We start from the raw sequence: 20,965 nt of genomic DNA, 5'->3' as shown, positions 1-20,965 counted from the left end.
TGCTCTCCACCCTGGGCAACAAGAGTGAAACGCCATCTCAATAAATAAATAAATAAATTTAAAAAATAAAAGCTAATTAGTGAATAATTAGTACCTCACTGTGGGATAAAGGAGTTTTCACTTTTAATTTACTATAAATTAATATAATCAATATATTTTGCATCCAAACATGTAGTGGTTTTATATGTACTTTGAGTCCAATAAGTAGTAATAATTCTTGACATTGAAATATTAAACAGTTTAGAGATATGGCCTTAAAATATAACAAAAAGTAAGATGAATATTGTCAGAATATTGAAATCATTTGTTTCTTATATTTGAAGTAGATATTAAAGTTATAGTTTTAAGTTAGACATAGCTTCATAGTTAGCCAGACATGTGAGATAAAATTGGGATATTTTGGGTGAATAAAGGAATACTGATTGTGTTATTTATTTTGGACATGATTGCTATAGAGTTGATGAAATAATGGTGAATGCAAATTGTTCAGAATTTATAGATTCCTTCATCAACATTTTCACTTTTATTTCTTTCAAAGATAGTTTTCTTACTGAAGAATGGAGTTTTTTACTAAATTGCTACTTATATAGAAATAATGATAGGAGAAAGAATTTTGGAAATGAAATGTGTAGAGAACAATTGAATGATTGAAATTAGGAATCTAAAAATACTGTAATACGATCCAGTTAAAACCTGCATAGGAAGCATTGTGTTTTCATCATGATGTCCTTCTGAATATATTAAAGAAAAAATTGAATAAGTTTCTTTTCAAACTTTTTATAATACTTGAATCTTGTTATTATCCCATAAAATGTGCTGTTTGAGGAATCTTTCCACATAGAGAATTTGTCTTTAAATAGTTCCCTTATTTATTTTCACATTTAATACCAGTACTACTAAATTATTAAAAGAGTTATTTAATCCATCAAAATTACGCCACATTTAAACATACCTCATAGTGAGTATGTGCATAACTTGTATTACTTAAGATTGTGACAGTTGTTCAACTTGTGCGTACCAAAATATAACACTATTATTTCAAGAATATTATTATTCACTTTGCATGAAAGCTGTGATATTTTCTTTTGCCATAGTACAAATGGATAATTAATAAATGATTAAGAAAATGAGCTGATTGTTTAGACAAATAGATACTCATTCAAAAGGTATTAATTTCTTTGAGTGTGAATTGAAGAAAGTGCAACAAAATGGTAGAAATTTAGGCTAATATGGACATTTTTCAGATATTTTATTTATTAGGTGGTTGACTGCTATATGCCAAAATTATTCTGTAAGGGAGACAGTCTAGGGTCATTGAACTTTAGGTATTCTGATCGATAGTGTTACTCCAATTGTGAGAATCAGAAGTTACACGGATGCATGATTGTGTTTGTGTGCAAGAATATGCAAGAAATGACAGAAGACACCTAACTGTTCACATGAAGAAGAATATGGGATAAAATTTACTCTATGGCAAAATCTTAAAAGGCTAAATGTTCTAGGTAACCCTATTAAAGCAACAAACAAGTGTCATAATTAAGTTCAGGTAAGATTGTTTTTGTGCTTTGGAAAAATATTTGTTTTATGTTGCTTGTTTTTGTGTTATGCAAAGCAAAACTTTTAGAACAGCATTTTTATATTCTATTAAGGGCAGAGCTACTGGACTGGCCTTAATTTTTTATACCTGGTATAAAATGAGGGGAAATAGCAAATCTGCTGATTAGTCGGATACCTCACTCTCACTGCCTAATCTACCATACTGTATTAAATTTTTAACTCCGTTCTTAGAGGACCAGCACCATGAGTATCATCCAGGAACTTAGGAATGCAAATCCTTGGGCTTCACCTGAAACCTACTGAATGAGAAACTCTGGGGGTGGGGCCCAGCAACTTGTGTGTTAAGTATCCCTGTAGTGATGCTGATGATTACTACAATTTGAGAAGCACTAATCTAATTAATGGTATGTTACCAAGAGATGGTAGCATGATATCCAGTTAAATTCTTCACAGTTATTTGCTGCAAATAATTTTTATTCATCTATCATCTTGCAGAGAGAAAGGAAGGGATGGGACAGGACCTGATAAGGTTTTGCTTTCATGACAAGAAATACACTGTATGTTCAGGTGAAAATGAAAATAACACATGGGGATTCTGGAGAGCCACTTGGGTGTAAAATGACTTAAAGATAAGGAAGATGCTGGGAATAAATCTTTCTATAATCATTTTGCCAAATACCAACTTTATATATTGATAAATCATTAAAAAGGCAATAGTAATTCATGATGAATTTTCTTCTTAAGTGAAATTTTATTTTTAAGTACTTTCAACAAGGTAAATAACCAGTAAGAATTATGGGGGTGGGAAGTGCACAGAGTGTTGTAACCAAGAATTTTGAGGTGAAGACTTTAAGAGTTCTTTTGTGTATATTTGTATATGGTTTACATTTCTACTGAAAGCTTTTTCACTGTTTGATATTAGAATAGTATGTGTTCAGAACAGCACATTAGCTTTCTGCAAACTTTGTGTAACAGAGATATTTAGTTAACACGAAGACTGTCATTATACACCAGTTAATGGTTGGATGTCACTGAGACATATACAGATTAATTCCCACATTAAAAATTCCTATTAATTAGCTTGATGTCCACCAAAAGTTGCTGCATGGCCTAAAAATTTACTGCAGATCTTACTTACATACTTTCATGTTGGTTGTACCCGAGGCAATAAATGGATTTAAACCTATTTTTCTGGCCAAGCAGAAATATTTGTTTTACTGCTGCTTCTCACATTTCCCAGTATGCATAGGGTAGACGATGAGTAGAGGGGAAAAGAGGCAGTTGCCTAGACTAAAAATAGGCCACACAATCTGTGAAGGACTGAGGAACTTATATTGGAATACTCTAGGTCTAGGTGTCCTGTTAACACTGTCTTACTTTTTTCTTGCCAGTGGAGAGTTTATACTTCCATCAGTGCATCCCTTCAGGCATATGATCATCTATATCTTGAGGCCATTGGGAAGGTCCCTACTGCATCAGAGAAGTCCATATCAGGACAGGAGACACCATGTCTTCCATTAAGGTCGCTTTCCCATGGCTGTGGTTCTTATTAGTCACTCTTGATGAGGATGTCCTGCTGACTTTTTTAAATCACCTCTTTCTTAACCAAACATTTCTATTCAAATCAACATTTAATAGTATATATACAATCTTAATTAATTCTATAAGCTTCTACTTGTTTAGTCACTAGTCTGGCCAAACCCTAAAAGGAATTATATGGGCCATAAAACCCACTATTAATTTCTCCCTTCTGCAATTTATAAAATCACCTCATCTGTTACTAATTGTTGGTAATATGATATAATTTAATCTACATTTTATATTGTAGATATAAAGGAATCTTTCATAAATACTTAAGTTTAATTCTATTCTATTTATATCCCAAACAGGAAGATAAACACTTAAGTTCATATCTATTTTGTTTATATCTTAAAAGGAAAGATAAATGCTTAAGTTCATATCTACTTTATTTGTATCCATATAAAATAGATACATGTAGTTTGATCTTGATATGGAATGATAACCTAGGTACAAATTTAATACACATATACATATATTTATCACACTAAATTTCACCTTAAATAATTGAATTTTCACTTTATAAATTATGAGAATATCTTTAGAGGAAGTGATATTTGGGATGATACGAAAGTACAATTGGTGTTTTTTAAAAATTAACTGAACCCTCTACATATTTTCAGACCAACACATTCACATGTTTTCATCTTTATTTGGTATTTTATGGACATTGAAATCATTTTGTTAACTGTGTACTGGGTCATCTTGATTAGATTATTATTTGAGGTATGGACAAACAAAAATTTAAAACAAAAAGTAAAATACCACAGTTATTCCTAGAAGTCCTCAATAGTAATGAAAATAATATATGAAGTTTGCTGGATTCTGGTAGATGAAAAATAGAATAGAAGGCTTGATGGCGCACGCCTGTGGTCCCAGTTGCTCATGAAGCTGAAGCAGGAGGATCCCTTGAGCCTGAAAGTTTGAGGCTGTAGTGAGCTATGATCACGCCACTGCACTCCAGCTTGGGTGGCACAGAGGGACCCTGTCCCAAAATAAATAAATAAATAAAATACTCCATCCAGAAACTACAACATCTAAATGATGTAAAATGCGAAAGAGGTGATATCTGAACATCACACTTGAATGTCTGCCTTCAAATGTGCATAAGTTATTAATTAAAATAGTACATCAAAGTAACGTAGTACCTTTTCACATTTAACTCTCTCAAGCTTCTTTGGCATTATTCAGTAATGGTCAAATAGATAACCTAATGTCAAAAAGGACAAGTCACTTGTCATTGACTCAGTATATGTCATAGAGTGATGTGCAATTGTGAAATCAGAAAAGTTCTCTGTGCAAATGCCTGGCCTACCACCTACAGTCTGGGTGTCTCTCTGAGACTCAGATTTTTTATCTTGAAAATTGTGAAGAAAATTCCACCTCATAGTGTTGTAATGAGCGTTAAAGAAAGAAAGCAGGGAACTTGTCAATTAAAGCATCTTTCACATTGGGGGTGTTTAGAAATCTTAGTGTTCTTTCCTTGTATCTGTTTTGTTTATAGTTTTCCCTTGTTTCACCACATTGAAACAATTGTATTTGTTTCTGCGTATTTGGATAGTTTCCTATTGTTTCCCTGGGGCTTTGGGTGTGACCTGTTTAGACAAAAAAAAAAAGTGTTCCAGATTTCAGTGTGTCTTCTAACTACTTTGTGCATAAGATCTGTTTCTCTGGTGATGAGAAGCCCGAGACTGGCCTTTGTCTACTCTCAGGAAGAGTGCTAGCTTCGCTACCTCACAGCACTTCTCTCCTGTCTTTCAGTGTTTCATGCCAAGCACCTGTTGCCCCAGCCCTTCATTTCAAATCTCCATCATCATGTTTCATCCTTCATTGGCCCTGACATTTGTCTTGACCTACACAAGAGACATATTCATTCTGAGTTCTTTTTCTTACATGAGAGTTGCTAAGCATTCTTCAACTACCCTGTGAAAGGTCTTGGTAATGTTTGAGTGGATTCAACCAGGCTAGTTCAGGGATTGTTGTTAAACAGAATGTTTAACAAAAGTACTACAAATGTTTACATTAGAAGGTCTATTCAGCATATTGTGATATTTGCAGCCAAAAAAAAAAATCTAAGAATACTCTTAGCTTCAGGATAAATTGTTTGGAAAATGATTAGATCAAAACTAATCTATAGTGAAGCTTGCATGAGTCAGAGAGAATCAGTGAAAAGAGTGGCACGTTCTTTGGAAAGAGTCAGTTTTTAGATCAGGTCCACAATTTCTGGAAATGATACTCTCATCAGTGTTTTAAAGAGCATTGTTTGCTTGTCATGTCAGGCTGTGTATTGACTAGAAAAATGAGAACTCCAATAATGTATTTATGTCAGTACATAGAAACATATATTTGAAAAGAGGAAATGTTATAATTAAGGGATCAGAGATTTATAATGGCCATTTCAGCAAATTTTGCTGGGACTTATGCTCAGACAACTGATTCTTCAGAGAGCTGATGAGTGGATTTATAGAACTGAATGAAGGGGAAATGAGAATTTCTCCTCCTGCTGTACCAAGAATCAGAGATAATAACGAGAGAAATCTGAGGAGAAATAAGCCAAAATAAGTGGTGGAGTTGGGTGTTCAGGGAATAGAATCATCCTTTCTCCTCTGCTCACATGTTGTCAGTCATGACTGGCAAGATGATCTGCTCAGGGCATATAATTCAACTCCCTTAATTTATGACCCCTTCAGGAATCTTAAAGATGCCTCACTCTTTGAAGAACATTCTATTTAATCCCTAGAACATCCTTTAGAAAATATTAGGGGAAGCCTAGCATTATGGAATCTCTCAGGAAACTTCCATACTTGGAATCTTAAACCTTTGTGATCATTCTTACTTTTTCTTAAGATGCACTAAAATCTGTACTTTTCCTTCCATAAGAGAGGAAGCTTATATATCCTAAGGAGGAAAAAAAAAAAAAAAAAAAACCGTATAAGGGTGACAAACCCCATTGCTTAAAGCTCATTGATTGAGGAAACATGCGTGTTCGCTTTGGTGTGTAGAAAAAGAGGAAAATCTTTGCTCTTCAGAGTCCCAAATGTAGTACTAGAAAGTGAATGGTTATAATAGAACCATGAGTCCATTGTTTTGCTCTGACGAAAACAGGAAATATGTCAGAGTACTCACCTCTCCACCCTTACCCCAGGACATTAGCTTCATCTGGCTTTCAGACCCTGAACTGCAAAGAATTGCAGAATTCTCTGCATCTATCCCCAGTTACCAAGGGAGGCACAGCAATGCTGGGACCAGAATCACTGGATTGTTGCACTTTCTGATTTCATGGCAGAGGACTTGTAACAGTAAGAATACTATTTGGGAATAAACCAAATCAATCTCTCTCTCTCTCTCTCTCTCTCTCTCTCTCTCTCTCTCTCTCTCTCTGTCTATCTATCTATCTATCTATCTATCTATCTATCTATCTATCTATCTATTGTTTTGTTTTGTTTTGAGACAGAGTCTCGCTCTGTCGCCCAGGCTGGAGTGCAGTGGTGCTATCTGGGCTCACTGCAAGTTCCACCTCCCGGGTTCACGCCATTCTCCTGCCTCAACCTCTCGAGTAGCTGGGACTACAGGCACCCGCCACCACGCCCTGTTAACTTTTTGTATTTTCAGTAGAGACGGGGTTTCACCATGTTAGCCAGGATGGTCTCGATCTCCTGACCTTGTGATCTGCCTGCCTTGGCCTTCCAAAGTGCTGGGATTACAGGCATGAGCCACCGTGCCCAGTCACCAAATCTATATTTTAGAGGGAATGAAGAGTGCATGCTAATTCTGACAGATGTCTATGGCAGTTTTTTAAAGTATGTAAATATGTCATCAAGTTTAGTCAGAGGAGGCAGCTTCAAGCTTGGCAGAACCTAAAACCCTCAGAGTTCAGAAATGAGGCTACATGTTGTTCTCTTCCAACGTTTACCAAAGGCACGATAATTGTAATATCCCATATGTTATAGAAGTTTACACTTTGCAAAATGCTTTCAGTTTCCTTTCAAAAAATCTGTTTCATACACAGCCCTGTAATGCTGACCTTGCAGATATCTTTATTATAATTTTACATCTAAGAAAACCAGGCCAAAGGTCTTGTGGCTAATCAGGTGAACCTTGTGCTGGAATCTAGATCTGTTTACCCGTTCTTCATATTATGTCACTCCCAAAAATTGTTTAAGACAATTTCTTCAGGCAAAACTATAGTCAGTGAACCATTAAATTGGCTGAAAAATGTAAACAATCCAAGCTTAAGCAATAGGTCTTAAGGTTGTATTTTAGAAAGAATTTGTTTTGATCATTGTATAATACTTGAATATATCATGAATGGTAAGTTGACAATAAAATACAAGCAAACATACAATACAACAATATTGTAAATACTGAATTTGATTTTTTTAATCTATTACTCATTCTATAGCCACTGTGATTCAACTATGGCTTTTTAAAAATCAAGCTTGCTAAACTCTTAGCTGTAATGCACCAACATTTATTAATAGACTTAATTTTACTGCTAAAAATTTAGGATTCTTTTGGAAAGTAATGTCAATTCAAATACTTACTAGCTTTGTTTTGTTCTACTTGTACATTCAAGTCGTTGTGCTGAGATATGAGCTATTCTAAATTATCTCTACGTGCCTGTCTTCTCTCAGTAAATATTATATTTCTGACAATTGTTTACCTTCCATCTGCCATGTGAAGCCAATTATTATTATTATTTTTATAGTCAAGCATGTGTGTGGAGTCAGGAGGCCCCATTTTAATCTGTTTTCTTCTCAAAAGCTGCACTGTCCAATAGAACTTTCTTGGGATGATAGCAATATTCAATATGTGCTACACAACAGAGGAGCCAGTAGCCAAATGTGGCTGTTGAGTCCTCTGAATGAGACTGCTATGAATGAAGATGTGAATTTTATTTTTATCTAATTTTAATTAATTTTAATTTAAACAGCCATATTTGGCTAATGGCAATCATATTGGACAGTGCAGCACTAAAGGGACTACACTTTTACTAAATCCAATCCAGCAGGCAAGGACTTACAAGCAGAATAACATGGAGAATCACAAGACAGGCTCAGAATCTGGGCTCCCTGAGTCAAATTCTATTCTGAGGCAAGTGATTCAACTTTATAAACTTCAGTTTCCTCATCTTCAAATGAACATAACGAGAACGCTCAGTTGTAAGATGATTATAAAAGTTAAATTATGATGTACATATTGAACATTACATGCAGTTCTGGAAATAAATATGATTTATTATTTTTTTAGGAGAAGTTTGATTTTGGTTAAAAAAATAGACACAGTGTATTTTTATAATTATTGAAAGCATGTTAGGCTTATATCATCAAATTGTAGAATGCAGAATGTGTCATTTATGATTTGGGACCTAACTATGTTTTGTATTTGAGTCAGCAGAGTTCTGGATAACATGCATTGCTTCTAAATATGTTTTAAGCTGCTGTGACTTGGGTTTTCCGTTGGTCAGAAAAATGACACTTTAAAAATGAATTTTTTTACTTTTACCTTTAGTTTCCACAGTAGAAGCATCTATTTAAATTAGAAATAGATCTCAAAGAGATATGGTTTGGCTGTGTTCCCACCCAAATCTCATCTTGAATTGTAGTTCCCATAATCCCCACGTGTCATACGAGGGACCAGGTGGAGATAATTGGATCATGGGATTGGTTTTCCCCTTCCTGTTCTCATGATACTGAGTTAGTTCTCACAAGATCTGATCGTTTTATAAGGGGCTTCCCCCTTCTCCGGGCACTCATTCATTCCACTTCCTACTGACCTGTGAAGAAGGATGTGTTTGCTTCCCCTTCTCCCATGATTGTGAGTTTCCTGGGGCCTCCCCAGCCATGCTGAGCTGTGAGTCAATTAAATCTCTTATCTTTATAAATTACCTCATCATGGGTGGTATGTTTGCAGCAACGTGAGAGCAGACTATTAGATAAAGTCTGTCTCTGAAATGGTTTCACTGAAAGACGTAAATGTTAATAGAAGATTATTATTAGTATTCTGAAAAATCTGTTAAGAATTATTTCTGGAATAGACACTGCCCATTATCTTTAGGACTCTCTAGTTCTTGTTAAAAGTTTTTTGTTTTTGTTTTTGTTTTTTTTTAAATATAGCATTTATTTAATAACAAGGTAACACAAAAAGTCCTTTTATAAAATGTTTTCTCAAATAGCTATCTGCCATACTTCAACAAATTTAAGTCATCAGCAATTGTAGGAAACAAATTGTTGTTGTTGTTTGTAGTCCACACTTTCTAAAAAGAGAAAAAGTAAAATCACCAACATAAATGTAGAAGATTGTACAAGGAATCAGGATATTAAAGATATTAGATCCAAAAATGTATGTGTTTTAGAATTAATACAATATAGTAACATTCAAATAGGCCAGAAGTTAAATATACCTCTTATTATTTTCCTAGAATTATAGCATAGCTATTGTAATGATGAAACTGCATACTGTGGAAGTATATAAAATAGATTACAAGAAAAATGGTCAATGTTTCGTAAATGATGAATAGAATTCTCCATTTATCTGTATCTATCAGGAAGTAGATAAATGAGAATTTGCATGGCCCAACACTTTTTGGCATAACAAATGTTACTAACCAGGAAACTTTAATTATTGTTTTTGTTTTCCTTTGAGATCTAGCTGATTTATCACTTCTACTGGAGAAAGAGATGGAAATATAGTGTAAAGGTAGAAAAATACTTATTTGGGGAGTTTTTCTTAAACTTTGTTCTCATAATAATATGTCAAATAGATCTGAAGATTGTTATTATACATCAGCATGGAAAGAGGTTCTGTCTTCTTTAACAGTCTACCTGAAGTACAAGTTATTCTAGCTCTCATACTATTTTCCCTCTTCCTTAATATTTTATTATCCATCTGTATAACATATTTTATATCTTCTAGCTATAATTTTATTGTAAGCCATGTAAAATTATTTAGGTTATTGAATCACAATGACTGTAACAATTTTGAAGAATATTTATATGAAAAAAGTGAAAAATGGGGATCCATAACTTGTTTCTTCTGTCTAAGACCATTTAATTTACTCAGTTTCATTTTCTCTGTGGTGAAAATTAAAGGTTTGATTTTTGTATTATTAGTAGTGTTGAAAAAAGCTGATATCAAAAGGGTATTTTTGATTTTCAATTTACTATGAAATATAAGGACTTCAAATTTTAATTTGGTCTTTTTTTTAAGTGGCAGTCTCAGAATATTCTGGCAAATATTCTGGTAAATAAGTATGCCATTTTTATTTTGATGGGGCCCTAAATTCTCTGAACTTTCTGCTTTAATGTTCAATGGGATGATACTGGGTAGGATTATATATCTGATGGTGTACAAATAAGAACACAATAATAAATTCTACTAGTTTTTAAAAATTATTCATATAACTAGAATTTGTTTAGGCTTTGTGCCTTTGGTTTTAATGATTTGCCTTTTTTTTAGGATAATAAATGTAGAAAGCAAAGTATCTTTATGGCATAATACAGCCCAGGCAGAAATACTATTGTCAATAATAACAATAATAACATCCATAATTAATAAGTATTTACTATGTAGAAGTGGTTTGCAAATATTCTCTCTCTTCATTCTTGCAATAACCACGATTAGTAGGTGTGTTAGTTAGGGGTCTCTAGAAAGACAAAACCAATAGGATATAGATATAGACAATGATAATAGATATTTGAGAGAGGATTCATTAGGAAAATTGGCTGCTGCAATTATGGAGGCTGAGAAGTTCCACAACAGGCTGCCTATAAGCTGGAGACCCTGGGATGCTGGTGACGTGGCTCATTCCAAGTTTGAAGGCCTCAGAACCAGAGAAGCTAATGGTGTACTTCTCAGTCTGAGACCAAAGGCCTTAGGATGCAGGGAGCCACTGTTCCAAGTCCTGCAGTCCAAAGACCAGGGAGCCTGAAATTGGAGTCCCACAAGAGAGAAAGAGTGTGTACTGGCTTCAGATCAATGTATTCACCTTTCCTCTGTTTTTGTTCCTCTGGGTCCCCAGAAGATTGACTATTGCCCACCTGTGTTGAGGGCATATCTTCCCTACTTACTCTACTCATACTCACATGCTCATCTCTTCTGAAACACCTTCATAGAAACCCTCTAAAATAAAGCTTTACCAGGTTTCTGGGTATTTCCTAATCTAGTCAAGGTGATATCTAAAGTTAACCATCACAATAGATTACTCTTACTATTTCTATTTTGAAGATAAATAAACTGGACTTAAAAAATATTAAGTAATATTCCACAAGAAGGACATACAATAATTTATAGAATTCACATTTGAAGCCAGGTAGCATAATTGCTGATTTTCTTTTCATCACAATGCTATAAAGATTCTGAGAAGAAAGGGAATCACATGACACTGAACTTTTATTATCCTCTGCTATGTGTGAATGAGTAGGGGATGCATAAAATTATTCATGTGGTCCAGGTGTCACCTCTTCAAGGCAGGTTTTTTTGTTTGTTAGTTTGTTTTAGCTGAATGAGACTTTGCTTAGTGTAGATTTTTTACTTAAGAAATGAAACGATTCTAAAAGAGATACAGATTGTGGAATTTGATTAAATTATTTCTTATATTGAAAAGTATGTTATCAGACTACTTAAGCTTATTTCTACAGACACAGGGAACTAAAATAATAAAGTATAATAACAGAATGGACTGAAATGCCCTAATTGGGCCCACTGACTTCATGGCCTTTTCTTTATTAACACTAGAAGACAAAAAAAGACAATTAGTTATATTTGAAGTGTGTTTTGTTTTGTTGCTCATGGGGTAATGTCTTCTATAAATCATATTACTCTAGTTTTTATTTTTTAGAGAATTTTTTGTGGATGAGGTGGAAGGAAGGAAAATCAATATGAGAAAAATGGCAGGCTTGAAAAAGATCTCAAGTTTATGAGATGACTCTACTGATTTCATGAAAATCATATTTTATCTTATTAAAGGGAGATAGTAGAACAGTGATTTTTAAGTTAATTTTATTCATATATTGTAGCCACTCCACTTTTTGAATTTTTTTTTTATTTAAGGACCAGAATACTAACTAAAGTTATTCCCTATTTGGCAACTGGTAAAAATATATACCATTTTGATGTGTCCAAGTATAAATGGATAGGCTAAGTTGATCTAAATATTTTAAATAAAATATTTATGACTTCCTTTCTTCTATAGCTACAATAAGTGATTTTTACCACCCTAAACTACATTTGGTTTTACAAATATTTACAGCAGAGTTTTATAAAATATGTATTTTAGTTTTCATAATTATTAGACTCAATTCCCTTTGTGAAGAATCGTAACATATTCAGGGTTACTTTTGATAAAAAGATGGAGGAAACTTTAAAATTATTGAAACACATGTAAATCCTTTTAGGTTTAGAAACCCTCTAACTAATTATTTCCAGAATTTGTGTATGGCCTTAAGATAAACACATTTTATGTTATTTTATTTTGAGCTCACATTTTATTTATTAAAACATGTATATTTGAGACTTATACACTACACTTAAATTTAGCACACACTTGGAAATAACGAACGATAAAAATCTCTTAATCTATTCTATAAAAGCAAAGTTGAAGAGGATCATAGACTGTAATATTAAGAGAGAATTTAGAGATTGTCTAACCCCTCTCTCATTTTGAAACTGAGTTCCAGAGAGAATAAATAATTTACTAAAGATGAGGGTTTTTCTTGCCCTACTCTTAGTCGAGTCCTTTTTCAGCTATATTATTCCAAAAATATAATTTGATTCAAGATACTAGAAAGAGGAATGTAACAAAGATTTAAAGAAAATATATGCTAATCTATGTATGTTTAGGTACACATTTTCATTGATCAGTGGGAAGAAAATAAACAATATAGATGCCATAATTCATGTGTGACCGAATTGTAATCTAAAGTCATCAAATATCTACAATAGATTATCAAATTTGATACGAATTTCATAGTCTTGTTCAAAGTACTAGGCAGTATGTTTTGCAAGGAAAGGATGGAGAAGATAATGAAGCAGTACTTAACATACCTATAGATATGTCTTTTACAAAGCACAGGTAGAAATATGGAATGAAAGGAAGCAGCCTGTGTCGTTGATATCATTGTTCACATAGTGAATGTGTAGCTGAACTTCACATCTATGCATTACACTGTCATTTCATGTACGTAGAAATTACATGTCATAATGATAAATCTTTGTAATTAAAATTGTATCATGCTTCAAATGCAGTCCTTTGGTGCTCAGGGAAAAGAGGTGAATCAAGAATTAGTGTCTTGGCTCAAGCGCCTCTTAAAAATTACGAGAACCTAACTATCACTTGTGCAAAATAAATACATCAGAGGTCACGGTGTAGGTTATCAACTCCTTTGTGATTTTATTGAAGATCACCAGTGCATAATTTAAGTAACTATTCAGTTGTTTTGTGTATTTAATACTATTACTATGCACAGTGGCTTCTGTTACTTTTGGTTCATTATTAAATATAAAATGAAAAAATATTTACAACAATAGTGTTTATGGAGCCGTTTTCATGTTAATTTTAATGTCTAATTTAAACTTAAATCAGGGAGAGATTTAGTGTAACTTTAAAGTTCGTTTACATTTTAATCCATTAAACTATGACTTAGTAAGAAATATTCAATGCCAAAGAAATTGTAATTCCTTTGAAATTACAAAATTTTATATTTTTGAAGAGGAAATCAGCAGTAATATATAATTATCAAATTAACAGAAATGGGGTCTTCTAAGCCATGAGTACGTTTCTAAATAGATAAACATAGAATGATGGACACTCCCCCCTCAAATGGTTTTCTTTCTAAAATATTTCTAATTATAATTTCAAATGACATTTAAATCAACTAGCTTGTGAAATAGGGAATGTCCTATGGAAAAAAATAATAAAATAATTGAGATACAAAGGGCAAACCGTTGACAATCCATAAGTGTATACAAATTTTGTACTCTGATTATTGTCATTTATGGTTGTCTGATTAGAACTTTGCCATGAACAAATGTAAAACAATCAGAGAATTAAGTAGCTCTTGTATCCAAACAACACTCTAAGACTTATGCATAAAGTCAGAAATGGTTTTGGAAAGGCAAAGTGATAAAAGCAGAGCTCAGAGATAAAATGCTTGAAAGATTCTGAATGCAGAAATACAAATTTTGCCTGAGAATTTTGATTTATTATTTGAATTTAAACCCAGCCCATGTGTTCTAGATGAGAAGGCATATTTCTAGATTATAAAAACAATATTTTCAAGATATTCTCTTCTAGCCCTAGCAACGTGAAGTTGTAAAAAAAAGTCTGGTTTTGAAACCTGATAATTTGAAACTTAATACTAGCACTGCAAGAAAGGACAGTCACAATCACTTACATGCTGTGCCTCAGTTTTCATCTGAAAATGAGAATTAAGTGCAAACAATGTATGCAAACTTCCTGGCATAGTGTTTAGAACACAATATATGTTAGTTCCCTTCTTGTATCTACCTTTCTTACGCAGTTCTCAATAGAGTAACTATTTATGAATATTAATTTATTGGTTAATCCTTGCCACATCTATATAAAACGTGTTCTTTATTGGTTCTTTGTTGACAGATATGGTTGATTTTAGTAGTCTAGGCTCACTAGCAACCAGAAGATTTCATATTCTCATTCCACTTATACCTTAGATAAATCACCTAATACCTCTTGCACTTGAGTTTTCAATTATGAAAGAATAATTTTCTGAGTATTTTTTTCTTTCCTTTTATTATTTGATAATACCTACCTGCTACCTATCCTCTTGGAAAGTTCTAAGGCAAAATGTGAGTCACATTTTCTTAGTGCTCAAGTTTTCTCCTTAGAACAAGTGAGGACATGACATTACCCCTTCTAATTCAGCAGAGAATGGTGCTGTAGTTTTGCTTTCTGAGCACTTGGGAACTGAAGTTCACGCATTTAATTTAAAAATGCAACTCTATATGCATATCTAGGGACCTCTATTAGGGTTTAATTGTTCTTTGTGTATTTATTTTCTGGCATAGAGATAACAACCTGCTATAATAATAGTAACGAAACGTATTTATACTTAGCTATGTGTCATTAAAGATAGATTCATTTTTTAAAATACATTATTTTGCTTTCCTGGTAAGGCTCAAGAATAGCAAAACAAAGACAACAAAAACTTTTGATGACTTTTGGGGAGGGAAAAGAGGAACATGAACTGGGCAACACAACCAGTTTACTTGATTTTAAATATTGAGTTTAAGCCAAGGCGTAACACTGGTGCCAAGCCTTTAACACAAGACTTCCTAGTGGTGCCAAGAAAATCCTATTCATTGTTCATTTCTTAATTTCTTAGTTCCTCTGCAATTATTCAAATGTCCCTGCTGAGTAGAGCTACCAATTCAGCTAAGAATTTGTTTCCCCAGAGATTACTTTTATACTGTATTTGAAACTCATTAATCATTGCTCCCTTTTAAGCCCGCATTTCACAATAAAATGGGATCTGAATGCCTAGATATTCCATTAATAGTTCTAAATAACCAGAAACAGTACCAAATATACTTTTTACCCCTCTTACTTGATGAACTTGCATTAAGAATATTTTGATGACTTATTTTAATTGGCTAAGATCTAATTTATTAGGTATTTTCTGGGACTTTTAAAAATAATTAAAATACCCACTTACTGTTTGCTTGAAAACTTGAACTTCTAAAGAAAGGGCAGGCTATCGCTGATAGTGTTTTCAGTAGCTCAATTACTATAACACGGCTGGGTCTCTCTGTCAGTGTGTAAAAAAGAAGTGAAGCAAGTGTCGTCAAAACGGTAGAGATGTGAGACACCTGCAGAGTAGACTTGGTTTGCAGACTCAGTAACCACAGGATGCTTGGGGGTTGCATTCTAAAATTAGAATCTTTACTCCAAACTTGAAAACTTAGGAATGATATCTTAGTAGCATTTCACAAGTGTTTAGACTTATTTCATGTTTGTTTGTATTCTTTTACTCCATACATAAGGCAATTGACAGCTTAAACTCTCTCATTGCTTAGAACCACTGTAACAGTTTTTAAATGGTTTTCATATGCTTGTATACAAGACTGTGGATTTTCTAACAGAAAGGAAATAATGACCATATGTCTCCCTTTTTTGCTGGGCATGAAAGTATATTTAACAATTACGTCTATATCCTTGTTTCAAGTTCTTAAATTTGGTGACTTAGAGAAAAGTTGTTTATAAAACATTACTCCATCATTTTATTTTATTTTTTAAAGCATAACTATGTTTAAAAAACAACATAAAATCTGTTTTCTATGAAGTAATTGTAATAATAAATCCATACATGTCAACAGGTCATACCTATTTCAATGTTTCCTAAAGAAAAATAAATATTGACATGTACCTAGAACTGAGCAAAAGGCAAATAAAAAGACCAAAGAGAGATATAGCAAAATAGCTGATAAATATATAACAGAAAAAGAGGATATGTGTCTATACATGTTATTTTTCTATATATACATATATTTATATGTACATGTGTATCGATGCATACGTATAGACACATACACATATGCATTTATATGTCTATATGAGTATAATATCTAACTATCATGCATAGCCATGCACACTGTGTGTCACTGACACATCCAAAGAGAAATGTACTCAACTTGATATAATTCTGTTTCTCTATGCATGGTCACAAACGATATTTGGCTCCCAATAATTTATTTTTATATAAAATTAATTTTACAGAAAACAGTATGGAACTCAATAGACAGAATGGCAAATGAGTAATCCATATGTGTTTATATCTATCAACATGGCACTGAAACATGGTGTGTGTCATGGGAAATGTGCCCACAGGCTGAAGTGAATATACAAAGGCATCACATGGGGAGAAAATGCTGGAGGGGTTTTATTTGATGTTTTCGAACTGCTCTAGGGTCTGTCTTGCAAGAAACCCTTTTGGTTTTCTTTTCTTTTTATTACTTTTTTATTTTTTATGTTTTAAAACATACGGATCTCTTTTGAAACATACTGCCAAGAGAAAGAGTAAAAGAGTAATTACAAATGAACTATGCAATCATATTCTCTCTCTCTCTCTCTCTCACACACACACACACACACACACACACACACACACACACACACACACACTTATCCCAAAGATAGACATTCAAGTTCTTTGTTTGTATCTGTGGAGATACCTGCCACAGTCAACAGTTAGGATTTGTGAAATTGCATACCCAGAATTTGAGATCACAAACTGTACTGAGGGCAAGATAAAGAAAAGATGGCACTGAAGTGAAGAGCTATTACATGTATCCATGAAGGTTTATTTTCACTTGCTTATTGGTATGGGTATGTGTATTTAATTATTTAAAATTATTAGGAGACATATATATTTTCCTACCAAACGGGAATAATTAAAATAGCCCGCTCCCTTGAACTCTTCACATCTCATTAAAGGTTGAAACTAGGCTTTGTGTCACCCCAAACTTACACCTAGCTCATTGTTCTGGAGCTGAAGATTAGGACAAAGTTTTCGGCAAAACTGTCTTTTCAATATGCCATGGAAAGCTAACTTGAAATTTTAAACCTGACAAGAACACTTCAACTTTCTATAAGTGACTCAAGTAATTACTTCTTCACAAGACAGACATAGTTTTGATGCTATATTCATATCATTTTCGTTTCATGAGTCTTTCATTGCTTCCTCTTAAACTAAAGCTGGACACTCATGGGAAGCTTAGTGTAATTTTATTCATAATACGGAGCTTGCAAAGAATGAATATATCTTGAAGGTCTGATGGTAAAAGACGTGCTCTTTCTTCCTCCCAGGAAGAAAGCCTGCTGTTAAACTTCTGTTTGCACACAAAAGATTTCTACAGAAGAGTTTATGTTACTCTGTGGTTTAAGAAGTCAGAGCCCTCTCAGTAGGGGTAGCCCCCAGGCTGGCATTTGATAACAGTGAACAAACAGGTGCAGTCCTCTGGTGTTCACATTGCCGGCTTCTCCACAGGACAATGGTAGTTTTATTCCCTGCGGTGAGTGGGTTGCTGGGGTGGGCTGTTGCCTCTGCTGAGAACAAACCCACTCTTGATAAAAGGTTACAATTATTATTCTCGGGGGAAATTCAAAAATATCATCCTACATACAGACGAAGTTCAGGGCATGAAATTTAACAAGATGTCTTCACTCACACAAAGGTCTCAGTGAAAGTTAACAAATCATCAGTGCCCTGCCTCTGTCCTTAGTGAATCATTCTTGCTGCTATTGGGATTGTGTGACTATTCCAGGTGCGTGACATACGTTAAACGGTGGCGTTTCTGAAAGCAGACCTTTCCTGAATTTCAGGAGGATGGAAAATACAGTACTTAAATTTCTCTTTCATCTCTCTCTGGTTGCCTTAGAATTATGCAAAAAATGAGTGTCACTGATGTACCCCTGTATGTACTATAAAGGAAGATTAAGCTGTTTTTTGAGAGGAAATTATAGAAAAGTATACTTTATTTACTGTTATATTTTTGTCATCCATTATGCTAATTAAGTAATATTTACCCTCCTCGTAAGTCTGATATTTCAGAGATGGAAGGGACAAACTTCCTTAACTTCCAGACAGTGAAAACCAACCAACCAGCCAATAAACTGAGCTCCAGATGGGAAACAATGACTTTTCAAAAAAAACACTTTTGGGAGTTAAGTGTAGAACCTGATTGTTTGACTGGTTTTAGTTTCCTCATTCTGCATTTGTGTTTCCCAAAGTTTAAAGCATATACGACTGTCATGCTTTTTTGCTTGAAGGCATTCTGTTAATGTGGAGCCTGATGATTTTCTGTTTATTTTAGAATCTCATTATTTACATAAATAGGGCAGTAGATGAAACCTTCTCATTGCTTCTGAGGCTAGAATGAAAACAAACATACTTTTCATTGTTTTGGTGGTAGTGTCATACGTTTGTGTCATAAAAAAAGAAAACTGTAATGTCAAATTCTTTTAATTAACTAAGTTAGGCAAAATATATTTTTGTAACCGGACAGAATATATCCATATAATATTGAAGTTTTCACATTAACCAGTCATTTCTTTTAATTTATTAATAACAAAATACATATGGCCAGGAACTTACTTTAAAAATTATGTTTTAACCAATAAGTCACTATCTTCACCTTGCTGTCCACCATTTTGTCTTCTAAAACCTAAACCTGTCAGTAATTTCAGTGCTTATATTAGGAGATATAATTTGGTTAGGTAATTTGTATAGTCATTTACAATCTTATCGTGGAAACAAAGATCTTCTCTATTAAAATTTTATACTCCATTTAGCTTAAAGCCCCTGTTCTCATAAGGAAATTCATCTGACTTTCTTATGTTTGACTTATGAAATTTTTCTCACTAGAGTAATACTTCCAATATTTGACAGGTTTTGTGTATTAGTACACAGTGACAAAGATTAATATCACATTGACTAAGTATAACCGAGGATAGGACAGCGTTTGAGGAGATAATGGATAAAATAGTTAAGCAGTCACTGAGGAAGTGAGTTTGGAAATATCTGGTATGCTGGTCAAAGAGGGGAGAACCAGGCTGGATGATGATATAAGAAAGCCCATAAAAAAAAATAAGGGCATACATTATCTGGGCATGAAGCTGGATTGGGTTTGGAGACAATGTTTCAAAATAGAAAAGTATAGAGATGATCTAAACACAAAGCAAAGTTTTTCTAAGTTCTTCATTTTTAGGGGTTTGGTGAGTTGAGTGGCATTGAGATACTTGTAACTGCAGTTGTGTAATCTCACTTCCCTGCTTAGCAAGTCTTTAGGCAGTTTCTATGGGTTATCAGGAAAAGAAGTTCTACGAAAGAACATTGAATTAAGCTAGTTACTGAGATAAAATGTGTTGCTGTCTACGGAATTCCATCCTTGGCCCTGGGTACCATTCAACATCCCACTCCCTTCAATTATAATATATTTTAATTAGAGCAAGTGGAACAGAAGTATATGTAAAACTACTACAATAAAGTGTGGGAAACGCTATATTGAGACATAAAGAAATATCAGAGACTGGGGTAAATTCTTGCCAAATCAGATGTTTAAAGTAGGCATGGTGGAGACAATTAGTGCTCATCAGTATCTGTTTTCTCTTCTTCCTGAGGATGTAGTCAGAACATATTCAAAAGGTAACTAATAAAAGGGGGAGAGAAAGAAAAAAAACGTGTGTGTGTCTCCTGCTGATTAGAGTTACGCTCTCAGCCGTGTCAGGACTGGCACTTATGTGGCTCCGAGACATTCCTAGTCATAGTCAACTGACACAACCACCTCTTTCAGCTGTTTTTTGTCTTTCCCTCCACAAAAGATCACAGTTTTCTTTGGCCTTTGCCTTTTTCAGCAGGCTGTGAAGCTTGAAATTTCTTACTGCTGCGTTTCAGTTTTATCTGGTTCTACTTAACTGGGGCAAGGGAATCGAGTTAAGGTTAAATACAGAATATTACGTGATCTGTTCCTCCAATTAAAATAAATTACACTCTGGACACAAAACAGTAAAAAAGAAAAAAAGAAAAAAAGCGTATGAAATGGAAATGCCTTCCTACACAATCCTTCTTTCTTTATTGTGAAATATTGTACATATTGTTAAAACAAGATGTTTTATCATCTTAGATAATACTAAATATCAACATATATTTATTTCTGTAGTTTTAAAAAACAGTTTTACAGCTGGGCATGGTGGCTCACTCCTGTAATCCAGCACTTTGGGAGGCCGAGGTGGGCAAATCACAAGGTCAGGAGTTTGAGACCAGACTGGATAATATGGCAAAACCCCATCTCTGCTAAA

At 33.8% G+C, this 20,965-nt stretch overlaps 1 protein-coding gene across 4 annotated transcripts in view; it reads left to right on the top strand.

Annotated features, from left to right (window-relative positions):
* Positions 1–20,965, top strand: part of ERBB4 (erb-b2 receptor tyrosine kinase 4) — a 1,160,906-nt gene that overhangs the window by 603,444 nt on the left and 536,497 nt on the right. The window lies entirely within an intron of this gene.

The sequence above is a fragment of the Chlorocebus sabaeus genome, chromosome 10, assembly GCF_047675955.1.
Source record: "Chlorocebus sabaeus isolate Y175 chromosome 10, mChlSab1.0.hap1, whole genome shotgun sequence".
Lineage (NCBI taxonomy): Eukaryota > Metazoa > Chordata > Mammalia > Primates > Cercopithecidae > Chlorocebus > Chlorocebus sabaeus.
This window is presented reverse-complemented; position numbering and strand designations above follow the sequence as displayed.